We start from the raw sequence: 18,395 nt of genomic DNA, 5'->3' as shown, positions 1-18,395 counted from the left end.
CTAAGTTCATATATTTCAGAGAACAGATGGGTATAGTGGAGAATCCTTTTTAGTAGCACTGATAGAGTTTATTTCTCAGTTGCAATAGTTGCAGCGCAAAGTAGTGTTGGCAGTAGTACAGGAGTACAGTGCAGTCTCAGCAGTAGCGCAAATGAAGGGTAGTTTATAGCTACAATGTAGCAGATCAACCAAAGTATGCGAAGTGGCTTGGTGGGTAGTGGCAGATTGTCACATATGCCAGACATCAACAACGTGAGGGTAGATGAAGACAATGAGAACACCTTCCTCACAAAGAGGGAGTGTTAGATTTTGTAGCATCGGACAGGTGTTCTAGTCTCGACTTCGGTCAGAGAGGCTAAGAAACAAAAGATCTCTAGAACCCAAAAAAAGTTTCAAGAGAAAACACCCAAAGATAGCTCAATTAAATTAATTGATCGATAATTAAAAATGCCTGAGTCTAACTTCAGGAAATCAATTAATTAAAGGGAATTAATTGAAAAAAGTGAGAGTGCTCTAGAAACAAACACGGATTGAGTTTGAGATGATCTTAACCATTGATGGAGATCTAATCATGGTCGTTGGTTCACCAACGATATATTATAAGAGCATCTCGATGGGGATGGAGAAGACACACAAGGAAGTGAGTTCCTTGGCAAATCAAGCTATCTAGCTACAGAGATCGAGCAGGGAAGAAGAGTTTGAGCCAGAAGGAACACAGAGATAGTGATTCTGGAGGAGTTTCCAATTCCAGAGAGTCAACAGCAAGAGGGTCGAGTTTTCCTCAGTGAGGCTACACAGGGATTGTGCAGGCAGCTTCAGAGGAGGGTTTGATTTACTAGAGAGAGGGTTGATTCATTTGCTAGTGGCCGAGAAAAATTCCAGAAGCCCATGCGAGTCATTCTTAGAGGCTAAGTTAGGCAGAACGACAACATCAGAGTAGTTAAACAGGCAATAGGAATTGGTTTGCGCAGAGGCTGACGCAGGGGTATTGGAGTAGCCAATTTGAGCCAGTTTCATGGGACCAATATCTGGTGAGACAAAAATTGTCTCGCTAATTTTTGGCCAGATTATTTTGTTGAGGATTGTCATTTTGGTATCCAGATTTTTTGTATTGCAGTTTTACTGCAGCATAATAAAATAAACTCTCATTTGTTGCACCGGTTTCCCACATTGGATTTTTTCAGAGACATTTGTCCAAAAATAACGTTGTCAATTTTTTATTGTGCGCTTTATTTTCTCAGTTTCCAGTTTTATTTCCACAGTGTTTTTTATTGTGAAGAAATTGCAATGTGATTTATTCGTTATTTTTCTGTAACAAAATAAACAGCATTATTAATCAGTTAGAAGAATAAATTCCAGTTGTTGCATTTCAAGGAATTTTCATAGATATCCCCTTGTTTGCTTGATTAAAAATGGTCACACTAGCCTCAAAGCTTAATCCCCCTTAGCAAATTTGCAAAATCAGGTTGAAAATCTTAGACTAGCATCTTAAACCATAACTTTAAACAAAAGGACGACAATTTGGTTCGTCTCACGATAATTTCAAAAGGGGTAAATTATTGCATTAATTTGTCCAATATTATCGTTGAGTTCATATTTGCCAACATTATCGCAATAATTATGATATATTGGCAAGTGCAACACTAGTAGTTATATATTGGCGAAGGAGCAATGACTCGTTTCTATTTTGTGTTGACTAGTAGTTTGTCTCTCCTTTGACTTGCGTTGACCTGGGCCCTTTGACTCTGTTTGACCAAGTTGTTTGGACTGTTTTGGGAGGCCAGATATTCCTAGAATATTCTCTCTGCTTGACCGAACTTTTTTAGGCATATTTTCTTAGGTTGACTACATTGTTTGACTAGGGTTTGACTTGTAGTCAAACCTCTACTTTGACCGAGACTTCTACTGTTGTTTGAACGAGATTTTTCACTATGGAGGGAGGCTAAAAATTGCAGGATTCGTTGACCATCATTGACTGAAGTTTCGTCCCTATTATGAGTTCGTTGTCCTACGTTGAATGCAAGGTTTTACTGTAACAATTGACAGAGAATTTTATGAGGTTCATTGAGTGAGGTGGACTATCTTCCACAGGTCGAATTTCGGCCCTCTATTGTAGACTTATATGTTTGACCAGCATTGAATTTCTCTCTCTATTTTGACTAATTTTGACTTGGTTATCTTGGATAATCAAAGGTGGAATTTGACTATTTTATGGATGTACAAATTGATTATGTATCTCAGTGGAACATTTGATGAATATCTAAGAAGAAGAATATTGATTTGGGTTTTCCCCTTGTTGACCACTACGTGTCAACGACCTATAGTAGTACACCCCCTTTTTTCACAAAAGGGATAACGCTTGATCGATGTGTTCGTGCCGTCCAGCTATCATCATCATTCTGACTTCCAAGATGTTATGTAAACCCATTCTGCATGTGTATAATTGAAATAATCTGAGCAGACCCGTGTCATGTATGTAACGACCTGGGTAAACCTACCTTTCTAGTGACGATCTCCATTCTAGGAGGTTTTTCATCTCACCAATTCATTTTCGAATAATCGGCGGAGTTTTTCCCCCCAGTCTTACCCCAAAAAAGCCCAAAAAAGCTAGAATGGATTTTGTCGCTAGGATCTTAGCCGAGTCCTAGTGTTCTAGATCGAGTTTTTGTAAAAGTAATTTGGGAATAATTCTAACTATTTGGTTAGATTATTTTATTACAAATTGCTTGGTATGTTGGATTATACTTGTGTCACAAAAATGGGTAGTCTGTGAGGGTCTACTACAAATGGGTTTTCCCCCTTTATGATGTAAAAATATGTAAATCTTGATGTAAAATGTCTAGCGCATAGTCCCTTATAATTAGAAAACCATGGCTAAAAATTTGAACGTTGGAAAAATAATTTATCCCCTCGTAGGTTAATTAATTAAATTTTCTGGCCCAAAATTAATTAAAATCCTAAGCAAGAAATTTAATTAATTGTAAGTCCTAAGTAAATTTAAATTTTCCAAAGGAAAAATTCGTCGGTCCTAAAAAATTAAATTTTAAGAGGTCTCGGGACTAAGGTAAATTAATTATTTTGATAAATTTTAAACCTTTGATCCCTGGGGGTTAAGTCAAAGTCAAATTTTTTGGGAAATTAACTCAAAAATTCTATTTTTGAGTTAATTAAAATGCATTTAAATGAAAAATTCGATTTTCCTCAAAAATAAAATATTTCGACAAGATGAGATTAAAAGAAATTTTGATCTTCATCAACAGTCGAGATTACTTTGACAAGGATCACTCGAACTAGCTGTTGGAGGATTTATTTTTAAATAGGAATTCATTTGTTAGTCAATCTATCCGATCTCTGAGTCATGCGCTAAGCAAGAAGCTCTTGTGTAATCTTTTTTCTGGATAATAAAAAAAGAATTTGGGGTTAAATTTTGTTGGAGTTACTCTTCATGGGAATGTTGTAAGATGTTCTATTTCATGCACATCTTTTTCTAAAGCCATTGATGATAGCTTCTGAAGAGTGATTCGAGTACAGGTATCTTGCTCAGTCGTTGGGGTTTGAATAATTTAAATTTTGAACTTAATAGCAGGTATCTCTATTTGTCTGAATTTAATTATTATTTTCTCGCTCTATTTTTAATGGTTGGATCGAGTTTTGCAAGGAAAGCTTGAGATAGATTATCGGGCGTTAGGGGGATTTTTCAGTTGGACCAACCAACTTCCAATCTGTTTTTCCTAAAGAATCCAACTAAATTAGCTCTGGGCTTATCATAAGATTTTTGTTTTGTGATGCATGAGGGTTTTGAGTTAGCACCTCCTTTTAAAATTAATAATAAAAAAAATAAAAAATAAAAAAATTGTGCGGCATAATGTTAGATCTGGCTACTTAGAGCCTTCAGCTTGTAATTATTGTAATTATTTAACTGGTTTTTGGGGTTTTTTAATTTCATCATTGTATATATCGTTTGGGTGTTTTGTTTCAGTCATTGCAGGTACAGATCTTAAAGGAACATTTTATTTGAAGCCAAATTTAGGCCCTCGAGGGTAAGATTGGCCTCAATATCATTTCGCAGGGACATTTTTTTTTTAAATTTTGCAGTTTGAGGGTTTTAAAATTTAAATCTGAAGATTTTATAAGTGTTTCAAGGACAAATCTAAAGCAGAAGAATATCATTTTAATCAAAAATTTCTCAAACATTTTTTTTAAAGGGTTTGAGCTACCAACTTTTGGCTGCGTTTTTCTTTTTCTGGAAATTTTCAAAATTTATTTTGTTGCCTGGGGTTTTCGATCTGCTACAAATTTCAAATTTTTTTTGCCTAAACCCATGTCTGCGGCTCCCTGTCTTTGTTGTCGAAACTTCCAACTCCTCGCCCTCTCTTCATCTTGTTGCCTGCATTTTCCTTCACCCTGTAGCTTTTCCTTCCCTCACTGCTCCACAAATATGCCAAATCGCAGTCCCTTCTTTGCTACCCATCCGCGGCTCCCTTTTCCCCTCTACCCTCACCTCCTCACTATTGCGTTCCTCACTGCTCCCTCATCCCTCTCTCTGTCACAGCTCCTTCATCTTCTGCCATCGTTGCATTTCATTCCTCCTCTGCGTGTTATCTCCCTGTTGGCTGCCAAATCTCCTTGTTGCTTCCATCTACTCCTTCTCTTCCTTAGATCCCGTGCGTTCCTTCCTTTCCGTCAACCTCCATCCGCAACTCCTTCCTCTCAACCTGCATCCCCCATCAAAGATCCTCTCCGCCGCCATTGAAACCTACACAGCACTCACAAACATTCAATTTCTCATTTTTATTTGTTTCATTTGTGTATGTATTAGGGTTAGGTTCTTTTCAAATAAAATTCAATTTCATTTTATTTTTCATTTTGATTTTTTCTTTACTTTGAATTTTTAACTTTGGTTTCAATTTTATTTTGTTTTGGTTGTTCTCATTTCTTTCTTTTTTTTCCTAGTTTTAATTTTTCAATTATAATTCATGACTTTGATTTTTATGTTTTGATTTTGATTTGTTTTAAAAAATTAAAAAACTAAATATATATATATATATATTGTGACTTTGAGATTGCAAATAAATTAAATCAAAAGAGGACATGCGCTTTCACATTAAAAAATTAAATTTTTATGTGGCCTATGGCCCATTAAAAATTTTAATTTATTAAAGTCTTTTGATGTTTTATCTTGTCACATTAAAAATTTAATTTCTTCATTTACCACATTAAATTTTCTCATAAAACTTAGCACATTAAAATTTGTCCAAGGAATAATTAAATTTTAAATCTAAAGTTGCTTCTTGGTGTCTTTTTGTGTTAAAGGTAAAATTTAAAAGGAAAATTGTGTGGTATTGATATTTTCATTTATCTATAGTCAAACACGCTTAATATTCTTTTAAATCATCTCTAAAGATTGATTATAGGAGAAAGATAAATTTTTCTAGCTCTCGATCATTAAAGAAAAATCATTTTGATTTAAATTCTAGGATTGTGAATTGCTTAGCATTTGAATTTCATGGTTCTTCGTGGTATTCAGATCTTTCGGAATTTAATTGTTATACTATTTTGCATGTTAACATTGTTGTTTCTTCTTAATAGCTTGATTATGTTTCTTCAAGTAGGTTCCTGGTTAATTGAACATCTAAGGCACTGGTCTAAAAATCATTTATATCTTGTGATTGTGTCTTATTCATCTCATTTAATCAGAACTTGTCTCATTTTCATTAAGCTATTCAGCCTTAAGTCTCCTATAGCCTGTGTTCCACAGGTTTCCTTCATTCATTTACCCCTAGGGACTACCCCCCTTGACTTGTCTAGGAGAGAGTCTAAACAGAGTAAGGATTAGAGTAATAGCCTTTACTCTGAGCGTTGTCGCGGTGCCTAAACACTTTGTGTGACAACATTTTTGGCGTCGTTGTCAGGGATATTTTATTCTTGGTGCTTCAACAACATTTTATCTTCATTCTCCTCATATCATCTTTATCATTTTTGCCGACAATGCCAGCATTTTGGCACTTTTTGTACTTTATCCTCACGACATTTTTCTAATCATCTTATATTTTCCGCCATTCATTAGCACATCAAGTAGCATAACATTTCCTAGCGTCATTTGATATTTTCATCGCCTTATCTTTCATCATCTCATTAATCCTTTCATCTGCACTTTTAACACCTGGACATTTCGGTTGGTTCCCTATTTGAGTGGCGACTCCACTTATTCATCCATTATTTCTCATACAAGAAACCTTTCCTCATATCCATTTGTTTCTCCCTGACTAACCTTTCAATTTTTTCCTTTTGGATCTTAGAGCTAGATTCATGTTCAAGTGATGACTCCACTTCTTTCATTTCTTACAATAATTTCTACTAGAAGCTCACTTCTTGGGGACCTCTTGATTTTCTTGAGTAGGGGTCTCTCTATAGCATCCATTTGGTCCCTCCTTATCCCTTTAAGCAAGTCATCATGGATGACTTGTTTGCCCCGTGTCATTTTACTAACTTTCTCCATGATATGCCGGAAGAGGCCATTCATAAATTGCCTTTGTTCTCGGGTGGTGATTCAGCCACTGCTAGAAAGCATCTCTCCAGGGTTACTCATATAATAATTAGATATTGCCTTTCTTCACAATATAAACATGAAGATGTCAAGATGCATCTATTTGCCTTTTCTTTAGAGGGTGATGCTTTCAATTGGTTTCATAATTGTCCTGAGGATTCTTTCACTTATTTACAAGACATCATCAATGCTTTAAAAGATAGATATGGAGATCAAGGTGGCTCGCCTTGTGCCACTAGTATTATGCAAATGGATGAAAGTGGCCTTGTAAAGAATCCAATTGTCAACGAAAGATTTCAACACAATTCTCCATATCAAAATGTGCCATATTGCAGGCATTGTGAATGTTCTCATGATGAATCCACTTGTACCGTTGCAAGACGAATCCACGATAGTGGAAAAGCAGGAACAAGTTGTCAAATTAGTGTCAACAATGAAAGGGAAAATGATAAGCATCTTATAGAAGAACTAAAGCAGTTGGTTAAAGACATGCAGTTCAGTCAAACACAGCTGGTAAAAAATATGGAACTTAATCAAGAAATTTGATAGCTAATTACGCCAAGGATATGAGAACTTTGTACACCCAGCTGGAAAAACGTGATGAGGAGATGGAAATCATGAAAATTAAACAGTTCGATCACATAGCCACCATAGTAGAAAAGTGTGCTCAGAATATTGAGGCTATGAGGACCGACATGCAAAGTCATCATGAGAAAGAAATGAGTGTTATTCAAGTAAATCATAACACAATGATGAAGGACATGGAAGTTGCTTAGATTTCTCTTCAGAACAAATTGTTAGCCATGGAGGAAAGCCATGCCAAGGAAATCAATGCTATGAAGGTTGAACACTCTAACCAGATTGATGCCATCAAAATCGAAAAGACCACTCTTCAAGATAAGTTGCAAATGATGAAAAGCGCACAAGTTCCAAGATTTCAGGTCAGACCAAAGCACAAAGAGTTTGTCACAACTCACAGCTATCCCGATCCACCGAAGCATTTCCCATCTCATCGCAAGGAGGTTATCTTTCCCATTAAGGACAAGTCGACTTCGGTTAAGGAAGATAGAGCTTATGTATCACCATTAACAGAGTATATTCAGAATAAGATTGGGCATACTTCAGATCCTTCATCCAAACATCTTCAAGATCAGGACAGGAAATCTATAGTGGTCTCATTGTTGACATCACATCCCACCCAGAAGAAGAGAAAAAAACAAAAAAGCAGAAGGAAGCGATTTGATACATCTGATGGCCGAGAGCAGCTTGATTTTCGAATAATACAAAGTCCTACAATATGCAAGAGTGGGCATGGCACGTCCGAAAAACAACCCATAGATTTGCCAAAAAGCAGGCAAATGCTCAGTATGCACTATATTGAACACATCTGATGCCATGGCGCATCCTTTGTATTGTATTCCTAACCCTACACCCTTTTATTTCAGTGTTTTATTTATGTTTTTCATGTTATTAGGATAGTTAATAAATGAAGAGCTTATATCTTTCCTGTGTTTAATATTATATCATGATTTTTGGATGGACGCTACTTATGTTATCTTGTGTGTTGTGTGGATGCAGATTCTGGATTCTCACATTCCTCCGATGCAACGTGTCCCCAAGTAGAGCCAAATGTTGACCACTATGTGTCAACGACACATAGCAGTACACCCCTTTTTTCGCAAAAGGGATAACGCCTAATCAATGTGTCTGTGCCGTCCAGCTATCATCATCAGCCTAACTTCCAAGATGTTATGTAAACCCATTCTGCATGTGTATAATTGAAATAATCTCAGCAGACCCGTGTTATGTATGTAATGACCTTGGTAAACCTATCTTTCTAGTGACGATCTCCATTCTAGGAGGTTTTTCATCTCACCGATTCATTTTAAATAATCGGGTGAGTTTTTCCCTCCAGTGTTACTCCAAAGCTAGAATGGATTTTGTCGCTAGGATCTTAGCCGAGTCCTAGTGTTCTAGATCGAATCTATGTAAAAGTAATTTAGGAATAATCCTAACTATTTGGTTAGATTATTTTATTACAAATTGCTTGGTCTGTTGGATTATACTTGTGTCGCAGAAATGGGTAGTCTGTGAGGGTCTGTTACAAATGGGTTTTCCCCCTTTATGATGTAAAAATATGTAAATCTTGATGTAAAATGTCTAGCGCATGGTCCCTCATAATTAAAAAACCATGGCTAAACATTTGAGGGTTGGAAAAATAATGTACCCCCTCATAGGTTAATTAATTAAATTTTCTAGCCCAAAATTAATTAAAATCCTAAGCAAGAAATTTAAGTAATTGTAAGTCCCAAGTAAATTTAAATTTTCCAAAAGAAAAATTCGTCAGTCCTAAAAAATTAAATTTTAAGAAGTTCTGGGACTAAGGTAAATTAATTATTTTGATAAATTTTAAACCTTTGATCTCTGGGGGTTAAGTCAAAGTCAAATTTTTTGGGAAATTAACTCAAAAATTCTATTTTTGAGTTAATTAAAATGCATTTAAATGAAAAATTCGATTTTCCTCAAAAATAAAATATTTCGACAAGATGAGATTAAAAGAAATTTTGATCTTCATCAACGGTCGAGATTACTTTGACAATGATCACTCGAACTAGCCATTGGAGGATTTATCTTTAAATAGGAGGTCATTTGTCAGTCGATCTATCCGATCTTTGAGTCGTGCGCTAAGAAAGAAACTCTTGTGTAATCTTTTTTCTTGATAATAAAGAAAGACTTTGGGGTTAAATTCTGCTGGTGTTACTCTTCATGGGAATGTTGTAAGATGTTCTATTTCATGCATATTTTTTTCTAAAGTCATTGATGATAGCTTCTGAATAGTGATTTGAGTACAAGTATCTTGCTCAGCCGCTAGGGTTTGAATAAAATTTAAATTTTGAACGTAATAGCAAGTATCTGTATTTGTCTGAATTTAAATATTATTTTCTCGCTCTATCTTTAATGGTTGGATCTAGTTTTACAATGAAATTTTGAGATATATTATCAAGCATTAGGGGAAGTTTTCAGTTGGACCAGCCAACTCCCGATCTGTATTTCCTGAAGAGCCCAGCTAAATTAGCTCCAGGCTTATAATAAGATTTTTGTTTTGTGATGCATGAGGGTTTCAAGTTAGCACCTTTTAAAATTTAAAAAAAAAAAATGTGTGGCATAATGATAGATTTGGCTACTTAGAGCCTTCAGCTTGTAATTATTGTAATTATTTAACTAGGTTTTTGGGGTTTTTTAATTTCATCATTGTATATATCGTTTCGGTGTTTTGTTTCAGACATTATAGGTATAGATCTAAAAGGAAAAATTTATTTGAAGCCAGATCTAAGCCCTGGAGGGTAAGATCTGGCCTCAATATCATTTTGCAGGGACATTTTTTAGAGAAATTTACAATCCAAGGATTTTAAAATTTAAATCTAGAGATTTTATAAGTGTTTCAAGGACAAAACTGAAGCAGAAGAATATCATTTTAATCAAAAATTTCTTTGAAATTTTTTTGAAGGGTTTGAGCTACCAGCTTTTGGCTACGTTTTTCTTTTTCTGGAAAATTTCAAAATTTATTTTGCTGCTTATGGTTTTCAATCTGCTGCAAATTTCGATTTTTTTGCCTAAACCCCTGTCTACGGCTCCCTGTCTCTGTTGTTGAAACTTCCAGCTCCTCGCCCTCTCTTCATCTTGTTGCCTGCAATTTCCTTTACCCTGTAGCTTTTCCTTCCCTCACTGCTCCACGAATCTCCCAGATCGTAGTCCCTTCTTGCTCGCTGCCCATCCGCAACTCCCTTTTCTCCTCTACCCTCACCTCCTCACTGTTGTGTTCCTCAATGCTCCTTCATCCCTCTCTCCATCACAGCTCCCTTCATCTTCTGCCATCGCTGCATTTCATTCCTCCTCCGCGTGCTATCTCCCTACTGGCTGCCAAAGCTCCTCATTGCTTCCATCTGCGCCTTCTCTTCCCTGCATCCCGTGCGTTCCTTCCTTTCCGTCAACCTCCATCCACAGCTCCCTCCTCTCAACCTGCATCCTCCATCAAAGATCCTCTTTGCCACCATCGAAACCTGCACAGCATTCACAAACATTCAATTTCTCTTTTCTATTTGTTTCATTTGTGTATGTATTAGGGTCAGGTTCTTTTCAAATAAAATTCGATTTAATTTTATTTTTCGTTTTGATTTTTTTTTACTTCGATTTTTTAACTTTGGTTTCGATTTTATTTTGTTTTGGTTGCTCTCATTTCTTTTTTTTTTATTTTTGTTTTGGTTTTGGTTTTAATTTTTCAATTATAATTCATGATTTTGATTTTTATGTTTTGATTTTGATTTTGTTTTAAAAAAATAAAAAATAAAAGTGACTTTGAGATTGCGAATGAATTAAATCAAAAGAGAACCTACACTTTCACATTAAAAATTTAAATTTTTATGTGGCCTATGGCCCATTAAAAATTTTAATTTATTGAAGTCTTTTGATTTTTTATCTTGTCACATTAAAAATTTAATTTCTTCATTTACCACATTAAATTTCTCATAAAACTTAACACATTAAAATTTGCCCAAGGAATAATTGAATTTTAAATCTAAAGTTCCTTCTTGGTGTCTTTTTGTGTTAAAGGTAAAATTTAAAAGGAAAATTGTGTGGTATTGATATTTTCATTTCTCTATAGTCAAACACGCTTAATATTCTTTTAAATCGTCTCTAAAGATTGATTATAGGAGAACGATAAATTTTTCTAGATCTGGGTCATTAAAGAAAAATCATTTAAATTCTAGGATTGTGAATTGCTTAGCATTTGAATTTCATGGTTCTTCATGGTATTTAGATCTTTCGGAATTTAATTGCTATACTATTTTGCATGTTAAGATCGTTGTTTCTTCTGAATAGCTTGATTGTGTTTCTTCAAGTAGGTTCGTGGTTAATTGAACATCTAAGGCACTGGTCTAAAAATCATTTCTATCTTGTGGTTGTGTCTTATTCATCTCAGTTAATCAGAACTTGTCTCATTTTCATTAAGTTATTCAGCCTTAAGTCTCCTAGAGCCTGTGTTCCACAGGTTTCCTTCATTCATTTACCCCTAGGGACTACCCCCCTTGACTTGTCTAGGAGAGAGTCTAAACGGAGTGAGTAAGGATTAGAGTGACAGCCCTTACTCTAAGCGTTGTCGCGGTGCCTGGACACTTTGTGCGACAACACCCCCTTATGGGGCTTTTCCCTGGTCTCTGACCTAAATCTCTATGTCTCATTGTGCTTGGATATCTTCTATTTTGCATTATTGTTTATTGTTCTATCTATAATTGCTTAACTAAAATTGGGATGAATGAAGGTGAAAAATTCTTTTAAGTGATTATATTAGCTTAGAACATTGTGAAAAAATAACATGGTATTAGAGCTGAGGTGAAGATCAACCATTGGAGACCAAAGAACACCCCTTGAGACACTTCTCTTGTTGATTGGTGATCTACTCTCTTGGACAAGATGACTACCTCCTACTTCAAGATTGAAGAGAAGTTGAATGATGCCTCCAACTTTGCAGCATGGAGGGCTAGATTGGATCTTACCCTTGAAGAGAATGATGTGATGGAATATGTGCAGGGCCAAGTAGCTGAATCTCCTGAGAATGCCAATGCCAGTGTCAAATCCAAGTACAAGAAGGGTGAGATTAAGGCCAAGAAGATCGTCATTGACTCTCTTAGAGATCATCTCGTCACCTATGTGTCCAAGTTGAAGAAGTTGAAGGAGATGTATGACAAATTGATTGGGATGTATGAGGTCAACAGTCTCAGCCAAGTCATTGCCTTGAAGAATTAACTCTATGACATCAAGATGTCCAAGTCATAATCTATAACAGCCTACTTCATGAGAATCTCTCAAATAAGAGATCAACTTCTTTCCATTGGAAAAGTCATACCTAATAGAGAGCTTGTGCAAATGACCCTTGGAGGACTCCCCATGTCTTGGGAGACATTCATTACAAGCATTACTTGCAGAAAAGAGCTTCCTACATTTGATGAGCTTTTAGGCAATTGCACTCAAGAGGAACACAGGCTCATTTCCAGAGGGAGAATTCAGAGACAAGAAGAAGGAGAACCTACAGCCTTTACAACCAATGTCAAGAAAGGAAAAGGGAAAGGAGGACCTTCCAAATGGAAGTCAAAGAATCCCACTCCAGCATTCAACAATAATAGAAGGGGCTTGTCTCATTTTCATTAAGTTATTCAGCCTTAAGTCTCCTAGAGCCTATGTTCCACAAGTTTCCTTCATTCATTTACCCCTAGGGACTACCCCCCTTGACTTGCCTAGGAGAGAGTCTAAAGGGAGTGAGTAAGGATTAGAGTGACAACCCTTACTCTGAGCATTGTCGCAGTGCCTGGACACTTTGTGCGACAACACCCCCTTATGGGGCTTTTCCTTGGTCTCTGACCTAAATCTCTATGTCTCATCATGCTTGGATATCTTCTATTTTGCATTATTGTTTATTGTTCTATCTATAATTGCTTAACTGTTATTGGGATGAATGAAAGTGAAAAATTCTTTTAAGTGATTATATTAGCTTAGAAAATTGTGAAAAAATAACATGGTATTAGAGCTGAGGTGAAGATCAACCATTGGAGACCAAAGAACACCCCTTGAGACACTTCTCTTGTTGATTGGTGATCTACTCTCTTGGACAAGATGACTACCTCCTACTTCAAGATTGAAGAGAAGTTGAATGATGCCTCCAACTTTGCAGCATGGAGGGCTAGATTGGATCTTACCTTGAAGAGAATGATGTGATGGAATATGTGCAGGGCCAAGTAGCTAAATCTCCGGAGAATGCCAATGCCAGTGTCGAATCCAAGTACAAGAAGGGTGAGATTAAGGCCAAGAAGATCGTCATTGATTCTCTTAGAGATCGTCTCGTCACCTATGTGTCCAAGTTGAAGAAGTCGAAGGAGATGTATGACAAATTGATTGGGATGTATGAGGTCAACAGTCTCAGCCAAGTCATTGCCTTGAAGAATTAACTCTGTGACATCAAGATGTCCAAGTCAAAATCTATAACAGCCTACTTCATGAGAATCTCTCAAATAAGAGATCAACTTCTTTCCACTGGAGAAGTCATACCTAATAGAGAGCTTGTGCAAATGACACTTGGAGGACTCCCCAAGTCTTGGGAGACATTCATTACAAGCATTACTTGCAGAAAAGAGCTTCCTACATTTGATCAGCTTTTAGGCAATTGCACTCAAGAGGAATGCATGCTCATTTCCAGAGGGAGAATTCAGAGACAAGAAGAAGGAGAACCTACAGCCTTTGCAGCCAATGTCAAGAAAGGAAAAGGGAAAGGAGGACCTTCCAAATGGAAGTCAAAGAAGCCCGCTCCAACATTCAACAATAATAGAAGGGGCTTGTCTCATTTTCATTAAGTTATTTAGCCTCAAGTCTCCTAGAGCCTGTGTTTCACAGGTTTCCTTCATTCATTTACCCCTAGGGACTACCCCCCTTAACTTGCCTAGGAGAGAGTCTAAAGGGAGTGAGTAAGGATTAGAGTGACAGCCCTTACTCTGAGCGTTGTCGCGGTGCCCGGACACTTTGTTCGACAACACCCCCTTATGGGGCTTTTCCCTGGTCTCTGACCTAAATCTCTGTCTCATTGTGCTTGGATATCTTCTATTTTGCATTATTGTTTATTGTTCTATCTATAATTGCTTAACTAAAATTGGGATGAATGAAAGTGAAAAATTATTTTAAGTGATTATATTAGCTTAGAAAATTGTAAAAAAAAAACATGGTATTAGAGCTGAGGTGAGGATCAACCATTGCAGACCAAAGAACACCCCTTGAGACACTTCTCTTGCTGATTGGTGATCTACTCTCTTGGACAAGATGACTACCTCCTGGACAAGATGACTACCTCCTACTTCAAGATTGAAGAGAAGTTGAATGATGCCTCCAACTTTGCAGCATGGAGGGCTAGATTGGATCTTACCCTTGAAGAGAATGATGTGATGGAATATGTGCAGGGCCAAGTAGCTGAATCTCCGGAGAATGCCAATGCCAATGTCGAATCCAAGTACAAGAAAGGTGAGATTAAGGCCAAGAAGATTGTCATTGACTCCCTTAGAGATCGTCTCATCACCTATGTGTCCAAGCTAAAGAAGTTGAAGGAGATGTATGACAAATTGATTGGGATGTATGAGGTCAACAGTCTCAGCCAAGTCATTGCCTTGAAGAATTAACTCTGTGGCATCAAGATGTCCAAGTCAAAATCTATAACAGCCTACTTCATGAGAATCTCTCAAATAAGAGATCAACTTCTTTCCATTGGAGAAGTCATACCTAATAGAGAGCTTGTGCAAATGACCCTTGGAGGACTCCCCATGTCTTGGGAGACATTCATTACAAGCATTAGTTGCAAAAAAGAGCTCCCTACATTTGATGAGCTTTTGGGCAATTGCACTCAAGAGGAATCTAGGCTCATTTCCAGAGGGAGAATTCAGAGACAAGAAGAAGGAGAACCTACAGCCTTTGCAGCCAATGTCAAGAAAGGAAAAGGGAAAGGAAGACCTTCCAAATGGAAGTCAAAGAAGCCAACTCCAACATTCAACAATAATAGAAGGGACTTGTCCAAAGTCCAATGCTATAGGTGTGACAAATTTGGCCACATAGCCCGAGATTGTCCTGATAGAAGAAATGCTCAAAGGCCCAACAACAACAACAACAATGGAAACAACAACAACAACTTCAACAATAGAAGGAGAGGAAGAGGTCCTACTGCTCACGCAAATGTTGAAGGGACTCAACGCCCTCAAAAGAGGTCCAAGAACACAAGGTATGTTGATAATATTGCTAATATGCAATCTGAATATTATATTGTTGCTACTCTTTCTAGCTCATCTTCAAATAACATTGATAGTTGCCTAGTTAATAGTGGGGCATCTAGGCATTTTACTGGGTATCGTGAAATCCTCTCAAATTTGGTTGAGAGGGAATCTAATTTGAAAATTATACCTGGGGATAATTCTACTCATCCTATCAAAGGGTTTGTCTCTGTTTCTTTTCATTTGGATTCTGGTGAAACCATTCATCTACATGATGTGTTGTATGTGCTGAGCTTGAAGAAGAATCTTGTCTCCATTTCTGCCATGGAAGACAAAGGGTTTAGAGTTGCATTCATTGATGGAAAGGTCCTTGCTTGGCAAAGGAGATCTAACTTGAGGTCATCCTTCACACTTGGTGTTAGAAATGAAGGCCTATACAGATTTTGTGGATGACCAATTCAAGCATTGGTCCTGGTGTCCACACAAATTGCACACCCAAGGTTGGTGGGAAAAATCCTCAACCCCACAAGGTGTCTTCTTCGTGGCAATGCTCAGAGAAGGGGATGTCACCTTATCCCAACTCTCTCTATCTAGGCTCTCTCCTAGCTAAACCAAGGGGGGTAGACCCTAAGGAAGATTTCTAAGGAAAACTTGTTAAATCTAACAAGTTCTAGGAGATAGTTAGTAAACCAATTAAGAATTCAGCACTCAAATAACTTGAATATAACTTGAAAAGAAATGGAATTGATTAGGAAGTACAAATGAGCATATAAACATCAACAATGTAAATAGATCAATAGATTCAACAAGATATCCTACAAGGTAGACCGGTGCCAATATAACTTGCTCAAAATGAAATCACAATACTTGCAATAAAATATAACTTTCAAGTTACAACAAGTTACAAAAGTGGAAGTTACTAAAAATAAGTGTTAGTGGATCATACCAAGACTATAATAGCAAGAGATTATGTACAAATTTGAAAGATGAGTAACTAAATGGAAATAATGTTTGCAAGTAAATGAAATTTGTACTTGAAAATGAAATTGCTCAAATATAATATAATGACATCAAAGGAAATTCAATATGAGCATGTAAATGAAATAAACAAGTACAAGAAAATAAAGTGAAATGCTTGCAAGTAAATGTAGATGCTCACAATCCAACTTGTATGTATTTGAGAAAGAGCTTAAATGATAACCAATTACATGCAAGGTGAACCAAAGTTGTAAGTGAGTGTGTGAAATAAAATGGTCTTGGTTAATTTTATTAATGTCTATTCTAAGGTGTTACTTCCCCTCAATTCCTTCAACTTGGTAAGGACTCGAGGTGGTTGCAAGAAGGTGAAGTGAGGAAGCTAAGGCTTCATTAACGATACCCACCTAGTTCTTCAAGACAACCCACATGCCTTCGTTCCTACAAGGGACTTAGCCACGCAAGAGAACTGTGAGGTCATGCGTTTTACCTTTCCTCCAAACTCAAATCTTGGGAAATTGAATGAAAGTTGAGGAAGATTTCCTAAAAGTCTATCAACCAAGCTTATGCTTGGAGGTTAATTTTAGAGAAGAAAAATGCAAATGTAAGCGAGATGAACAATTTAATACAAGACAAGATTACTTATGAGTTGATAATGCCAATTAAATCTCAATAAAATGTCACACTTGCATAAAATTTTAAGATGTGGAATGCAAACAATTTAGATAGTGACATGAACAATGAAATAAGCGATATATCAGCAATGAAATGATTTATATCAGCAGTGAATCAATCGGATCTAAGCAAGTAAATCAACTATGAAATGAGTGAACTTCAATGTGCTAAATAGCAAATAGCCCAATGAAAGACACAAATTAGAGATGAGATCTAGCATGTGAGTGAGCAATTAGATGATGAAATGAGAAAGTAACTAACCTAGCAAAACAAAAGAAACACGTTAGTCACCAATCACCTGAAAATCCTCCTTCCAAATGAGGGGATCGGGATGCCAAGGGGAAAATCCCAAGCTCCCTCAAGAGGAAAAGTTCCTTTATTGTTATTAGAAATGCCCTCTTATAGAGAAATGAGGAACTTAGATCTTGAGGAGGGATTACAACAAAGGCCTAAGGAGCAAATACTCCTCCTCAAAATACAATATGAGATTGAAAAAATATTACAATGCTTCAGCAATACAATGGAAGAGTTCCTCAAGTGAGGAAACTCGCTTTTCCTCCAATGGATATCGCTCTAGGGTTTGACATCCAAGTTTTCAAGAGGAAAATTGTGCAAGACAAGGAGAGAACCCTCTTTTCTATCCATGGCCAAGGGTATGAAAAGGCCTAAAAAATGTTGATTTCTTGATCCTTCAAGCCTCCACCTGTGGATCCCTTAAAATCTTCTTCAAAACCCTAGTCCTCAAGCCTCCACAAGAAACTGTGCAAGCATAGAAGAGGAAGATCAGATCAAATGCAAGAAAAATTAGTCATAAAAATAGTAAAAATGTACACATAAAAATACAAATGCAAGCAACAAGAGTATGAGCAGTCAAGACTCCTCCGCTCTTGTGCAACCAAGAAGGGTTTAGCCCTTCAATTAAGCTCTAAAATGCTAGATCTGTAAATGAAAGCACATAAAACAAGTAAATCTTGATTTCAAAATGAGACGTCTTAGAGATCTTGGGTAGAAATTCCCCTTTCAATCTTTCGATCAGACTTTGTGAGAAGTAAATCAATGTGGGTTCTTGCTCCTTTCGACTTGGGAGTGGGTTCGTTCAACCAAAAACTTACTCCACGCTCAAGATCTGCTCCAGAAAACAAAGATATTCTATACACTTGACAAAAATTTATTAGATCCAGAAGGAACTAGACTATATAATGAAAAAAGAAGGCTAGGGATTCAACCAAAAACCCTCTAGTGCTTCTCCCTCTAGAGTGGTCCTCCAACACAAAAATTAACGCAAGATAGCTTACATCAATAGATCCAAAACCTGGCAAATGGAAATAATAAAACAATTAACACAAGTAGAGCATTAAGCACAAATTGAAGCACACCACATGAATAAACTCAAAGTCTTT

General features: G+C 36.7%; 1 protein-coding gene across 1 annotated transcript in view; it reads right to left on the bottom strand.

The window, feature by feature from the left end:
- LOC149149241 (alpha-glucan phosphorylase, H isozyme-like) overlaps positions 1–18,395 on the bottom strand; it is a 282,919-nt gene that overhangs the window by 248,334 nt on the left and 16,190 nt on the right. The gene's annotated exons all lie outside the window — the stretch shown is intronic.

The sequence above is a fragment of the Pinus tabuliformis genome, chromosome 9 (assembly GCF_031772625.1).
Source record: "Pinus tabuliformis cultivar Carrire ecotype Pingquan chromosome 9, CPIR1, whole genome shotgun sequence".
In the NCBI taxonomy this organism is placed as follows: domain Eukaryota; kingdom Viridiplantae; phylum Streptophyta; class Pinopsida; order Pinales; family Pinaceae; genus Pinus; species Pinus tabuliformis.
Note: the sequence above shows the minus strand (reverse complement) of the source record. Positions and strands in the feature narration are given on the sequence as shown.